We start from the raw sequence: 7,041 nt of genomic DNA, 5'->3' as shown, positions 1-7,041 counted from the left end.
TATGACCATGGAACGGGAAGCCAGCCGAAGGACTCGGTCATATAGCCAAAAGCTGAAGGTGCTGGTCATCATAGGACCCGCATCAGGAAACACGTGTTCTGTTTACTTACAAACTTTACCTAGTATCTCTTCCATAACTACTAACAAAATTTATGGAGAAAATAGTAAGGAAGATAATACTGAAGCAGACTGAGAGATGATTGTTTACGGGAAAATAATACTGAAACAGACTGAGAGATGATTGTTTACAGGAAAATAATACTGAAGCAGACTGAGAGATGATTGTTTATGGGAAAATAATACTGAAGCAGACTGAGAGATGATTGTTTATGGGAAAATAATACTGAAGCAGACTGAGAGATGATTGTTTACAGGAAAATAATACTGAAGCAGACTGAGAGATGATTGTTTATGGGAAAATAATACTGAAGCAGACTGAGAGATGATTGTTTATGGGAAAATAATACTGAAGCAGACTGAGAGATGATTGTTTATGGGAAAATAATACTGAAGCAGACTGAGAGATGATTGTTTACAGGAAAATAATACTGAAGCAGACTGAGAGATGATTGTTTATGGGAAAATAATACTGAAGCAGACTGAGAGATGATTGTTTATGGGAAAATAATACTGAAGCAGACTGAGAGATGATTGTTTATGGGAAAATCAGCACGGATTTTTTCCTAGAAAACTGGGATGGTGTCATAGAAAACTGGGATGGTGTCATAGAAAACTGGGATGGTGTCATAGAAAACTGGGATGGTCTAATATAAAAAACATCATAAATAAGCTCTGGTTTCATACACTGAGGGTCCGGGTTCGATTCCTGTCCAGCTGCTCCTGTCGACCCTCAGTCACCTGCTCCCACCATTGTAGATTCTCCCAATGAATTCACTCCAGAAGAAGAAGATAACGACGACTCCAGTAAACCCTCATGGGAAAACCTTACCTTTTACACTTCTTCAAATACTGACACCATGACCTGTACTGAACTCTACAAAAGCCTCGGTGCTGGAACAGTCAAGTATGTCTGTGAATCACCGCTTCACTTCACACTCACCCAAGTTCTTGAGTTCATCAAGCCTCTACGTTTCACCTTCAGTAACAAGGCTAAACTATACCACCTATCTAGAAGCAGCTTCAAAAAGTTCGAAAATGGCTCCATTGCTAACCTGCCTCCTCAGTTACTCCTATAACTCCCATATGTGTTCTACCCTCTGATGTGACCTAGCCTGCTGCCAGCTACTCAAGATTCAAGACTTCAACTACCACAAGTTCAATGCAACAGTCCCTGCTATTCCTGTTCTCAAGTCTGCCCCACGATCGCCTTAGCTGCTGGGTTAAGCCCTGGCTCTGTTTCTCTTACTAAGAACACTCCTCTCCAGAGCTATTCTTCATCTGTCCCGTCTTCCCCGCTCATCCCATTGGGATCTTACCTGAACCTGTTTGCTTGCTTTTTTATGCCGTATTCTACTCAAGATTGATGGACTGAACACATCGACTCAAGGTTGAGGGACTGATTACCTCATTCTCCTCCTGTTCTTCAAGTTTCTCCTACGTATGGACTGATGAAGCCACTGTGTGGCGAAACGTTTCCTCAATAAAGATACCCAAGAGTTGCACATGTGTCTAATTTATCAACATGTCGGTTCTCTGAACCATTCATCTACAATCCTGGTGGGGTAAAAACATTCGATGCGTTTCCTTACACATGTCTTGTTCACCTAGCAAGTAGGTACCTGGACTGGTGTGGGTCGCATCCTGGAGGACAAGATTGAGGACCACCGTGGATATAGGACAGTCCCTCCATCACGCACTGATTTTCATGGTCTATCCTGGGTGGCTAACCCTCCGTGGTTAAAAATCCGAACGAAATCTTACAAGCTCTCAACACATAACAAAGCTTCAAATTCTCAACACTTAACAAAGCTTCAAGCTCTCAACACATAACAAAGCTTCAAACTCTCAACACATAACAAAGCTTCAAGCACTCAACACATAACAAAGCTTCAAGCTCTCAACACATAACAAAGCTTCAAATTCTCAACACATAACAAAACTTCAAGCTCTCAACACATAACAAAGCTTCAAGCTCTCAACACATAACAAAGCTTCAAGCACTCAACACATAACAAAGCTTCAATCTCTCAACACATAACAAAGCATCAAATTCTCAAAGCTTCAAGCTGTCAACATATAACAACACATAAAGCTTCAAACTCTCAACCCATAACAAAGCTTCAAGCTCTCAACACATAAAGCTTCAAACTCTCAACACATAACAAAGCTTCAAGCTCTCAACACATAACAAAGCTTCAAGCTCTCAACACATAACAAAGCTTCAAATTCCCAACACATAACAAAGCTTCAAGCTCTCAACACATAACAAAGCTTCAAGCTCTCAACACATAAAGCTTCAAACTCTCAACACATAACAAAGCTTCAAGCTCTCAACACATAACAAAGCTTCAAGCTCTCAACACATAACAAAGCTTCAAACTCTCAACACATAACAAAGCTTCAAGCTCTCAACACATAACAAAGCTTCAAGCTCTCAACACATAACAAAGCTTCAAGCTCTCAACACATAACAAAGCTTCAAGCTCTCAACACATAACAAAGCTTCAAACTCTCAACACATAACAAAGCTTCAAGCTCTCAACACATAAAGCTTCAAACTCTCAACACATAACAAAGCTTCAAACTCTCAACACATAACAAAGCTTCAAGCTCTCAACACATAACAAAGCTTCAAGCTCTCAACACATAACAAAGCTTCAAACTCTCAACACATAACAAAGCTTCAAGCTCTCAACACATAAAGCTTCAAACTCTCAACACATAACAAAGCTTCAAGCTCTCAACACATAACAAAGGTACAAGCTCTCAACACATAACAAAGCTTCAAGCTCTCAATACATAACAAAGGTACAAGCTCTCAACACATAACAAAGGTACAAGCTCTCAACACATAACAAAGCTTCAAGCTGTCAACATATAACAAAGCTTCAAACTCTCAACACATAACAAAGCTTCAAGCTCTCAACATATAACAAAGCTTCAAGCTCTCAACACATAACAAAGCTTCAAGCTCTCAACACATAGCAAAGCTTCAAGCTGTCAACACATAACAAAGCTTCAAACTCTCAACACATAACAAAGCTTCAAGCTCTCAACACATAGCAAAGCTTCAAGCTCTCAACACATAACAAAGCTTCAAGCTCTCAACACATAAAGCTTCAAGCTCTCAACACATAACAAAGCTTCAAGCTCTCAACACATAACAAAGCTTCAAGCTCTCAACACATAGCAAAGCTTCAAGCTGTCAACACATAACAAAGCTTCAAGCTGTCAACACATAACAAAGCTTCAAGCTCTCAACATATAACAAAGCTTCAAGATCTCAACACATAACAAAGCTTCAAGCTCTCAACATATAACAAAGCTTCAAGCTCTGAACACATAACAAAGCTTCAAGCTCTCAATGCATATCAAAGCTTCAAACTCTCAATACATAACAAAGCTTCAAACTCTCAATACATAACAAAGCTTCAAGCTCTGAACACATAACAAAGCTTCAAGCTCTCAATACATAACAAAGCTTCAAACTCTCAACACATAACAAAGCTTCAAGCTCTCAACACATAACAAAGCTTCAAACTCTCAACACATAACAAAGCTTCAAGCTCTCAACACATAACAAAGCTTCAAACTCTCAACACATAACAAAGCTTCAAGCTCTCAACACATAACAAAGCTTCAAACTCTCAACACATAAAGCTTCAAACTCTCAACACATAACAAAGCTTCAAGCTCTCAACACATAACAAAGCTTCAAGCTCTCAACACATGAAGCTTCAAGCTCTCAACACATAACAAAGCTTCAAGCTCTCAACACATAACAAAGCTTCAAGCTCTCAACACATAACAAAGCTTCAAGCTCTCAACACATAAAGCTTCAAGCTGTCAACACATAACAAAGCTTCAAGCTCTCAACACATAAAGCTTCAAGCTGTCAACACATAACAAAGCTTCAAGCTCTCAACACATAAAGTTTCAAGCTGTCAACTCATAAAGCTTCAAGCTGTCAACACATGAAGCTTCAAGCTCTCAACACATAACAAAGCTTCAAGCTCTCAACACGTGAAGCTTCAAGCTGTCAACACATAACAAATCTTCAAGCTCTCAACACATAAAGCTTCAAGCTCTCAAGTCATAAAGCTTCAAGCTGTCAACACATAAAGCTTCAAGCTCTCAACACATAAAGCTTCAAGCTCTCAACACATAAAGCTTTAAGCTGTCAACACATAACAAAGCATGAAGCTGTCAACACATAACAAAGCTTCAAGCTCTCAACACATAACAAAGCTTCAAGCTCTCAACACATAACAAAGCTTCAAGCTCTCAACACATAACAAAGCTTCAAGCTGTCAACACACAACAAAGCTTCAAGCCGTCAACACATAACAAAGCTTCAAGCTCTCAACACATAACAAAGCTTCAAGCTCTCAACACACAACAAAGCTTCAATCTGTCAACACATAACAAAGCTTCAAGCTCTCAACACATAACAAAGCTTCAAGCTCTCAACACATAAAACTTCAAGCTGTCAACACATAACAAAGCTTCAAGCTGTCAACACATAACAAAGCTTCAAGCTCTCAACACATAAAGCTTCAAGCTGCCAACACATAACAAAGCTTCAAGCTCTCAAGACATAAAGCTTCAAGCTCTCAAGACATAAAGCTTCAAGCTGTCAACACATAAAGCTTCAAGCTCTCAAGACATAAAGCTTCAAGCTGTCAACACATAAAGCTTCAAGCTGTCAACACATAACAAAGCATCAAGCTGTCAACACATAACAAAGCTTCAAGCTCTCAACACATAACAATGCTTCAAGCTCTCAACACATAACAAAGCTTCAAGCTCTCAACACATAACAAAGCTTCAAGCTCTCAACACATAACAAAGCATCAAGCTCTCAACACATAACAAAGCATCAAGCTCTCAACACATAACAAAGCTTCAAGCTCTCAACACATAAAGCTTCAAGCTGTCAACACATAACAAAGCTTCAAGCGGTCAACACATAACAAAGCTTCAAGCTCTCAACACATAACAAAGTATCAAGCTCTCAACACATAACAAAGCTTCAAGCTCTCAACACATAAAGCTTCAAGCTGTCAACACATAACAAAGCTTCAAGCTCTCAACACATAACAAAGCTTCAAGCTCTCAACACATAACAAAGCATCAAGCTCTCAACACATAGCAAAGCTTCAAGCTCTCAACACATAAGGCTTCAAGGTGTCAACACATAACAAAGCTTCAAACTGTCAACACATAACAAAGCTTCAAGCTCTCAACACATAACAATGCATCAAGCTCTCAACACATAACAAAACTTCAAGCTCTCAACACATAACAAAGCTTCAAGCTCTCAACACATAACAAAGCATCAAGCTCTCAACACATAACAAAGCTTCAAGCTCTCAACACATAACAAAGCTTCAAGCTCTCAACACATAACAAAGCTTCAAACTCTCAACACATAACAAAGCTTCAAGCTCTCAACACATGAAGCTTCAAGCTCTCAACACATAACAAGGCTTTAAGCTCTCAACACATAAAGCTTCAAGCTGTCAACACATAACAAAGCTTCAAGCTGTCAACACATAACAAAGCTTCAAGCTTTCAACACATATCAAAGCATCAAGCTCTCAACACATAAAGCTTCAAGCTCTCAACACATAAAGCTTCAAGATGTCAACACATAACAAAGCTTCAAGCTCTCAACACAGTGGTCAGTGGTCAGTGGTCACGTGAGGTCACAGACCCTGAGCTGCTTTGGGGATTAGCGTGGACGGTTACAAAGCATGGCTTGCTTCTGCAGTGTTTTAAAAATTCAGCCTCCTAATCTCCAGGAGGAGATTAGGAGGCTGAAGGTCCACCTCAATGGGTCTGGAAGAGAGTGTGAGGTGGCTGGAGTTGTGGGGAATGAGGCTTCTAGCAGTGAGGTGCAGTCTGTCTCTCGCTGTGAGGAGGCTTTAGTTGGGGAGGTAGCAACGGCTACCAGCAGTGAGGTGCAGCCCAGCACCTGCTACAAGTGGCGAGTGGTTCACAGTAATGGGAGGCGCATCAGAGTAAGGAAAGTTAAGAGTGAAGATCTGAAGGTAGGAAATAGCTTCTCTGTTCTTCAGGATGAATGTACTTCAGTGGCCAGTGAAGGTAAGGGTACTACTGCCCCTGCTAATGGAGGTAAGCGCATTCTTGTGGTTGGTGACTCTCAGATAAGATATATTTACCGTGCTTTTTGTAATAGGAATAAGAAGATGAGAGATAGAGTGTGCTTCCCTGGAGCTGGTGTTGGGGACATTGTCAACAGGCTGGATAATATCATGTCAGGTAATGGGAACAAGCCCATTATCTGTCTCAGTGCTGGTGGAAATGATATTGGGAAGGGTAGGAGAGAAGAGCTGCTAGATAAGTACAGGTCAGCTATAGATTTCATTAAGTCTAAGGGAGGGATCCCAATCATATGTAGCATCTTGCCTAGAAGGGGAGTAGGAAATGAATGGTTGTCTAGGGCAATTGGTGTAAATTGCTGGCTAGACAGATACTGTAAGGAACTTGCAATCCCATTCATTGACAACTGGAACAGCTTTTATGGCAAACATGATATGTATGCGAGGGATGGGGTACATCTCTCTGGGGTTGGGGTGGTAGCACTTGCAGACTCGATTGAGAAGGCCATTGGTGAAATGCCTATGATTTTAAACTGATGGAAGATAGAGGTATGGGTGTGTGTGGGAAACAAGCACGTTGCAACACTAGGGTTGGAAACAGTAAATGTATAAAAGGCATTCAGCATGAAGTTATAAATAAAAACAATAGATCAGGTCAGCAAACAAAGGGGGACAGCAGAGGGCAGCAAGGGACTAGCTCCCTTAAGGTTTACTATACTAATAGCAGGAGTGTAAGAAATAAGATAGATGAGCTAAGATTAATTGCAAGTGCAGGAAACATAGATATTATTGCTAT

This window comes from Cherax quadricarinatus, unplaced genomic scaffold (genome assembly GCF_038502225.1).
Source record: "Cherax quadricarinatus isolate ZL_2023a unplaced genomic scaffold, ASM3850222v1 Contig1921, whole genome shotgun sequence".
NCBI classification, from domain to species: domain Eukaryota; kingdom Metazoa; phylum Arthropoda; class Malacostraca; order Decapoda; family Parastacidae; genus Cherax; species Cherax quadricarinatus.
This window is presented reverse-complemented; position numbering follows the sequence as displayed.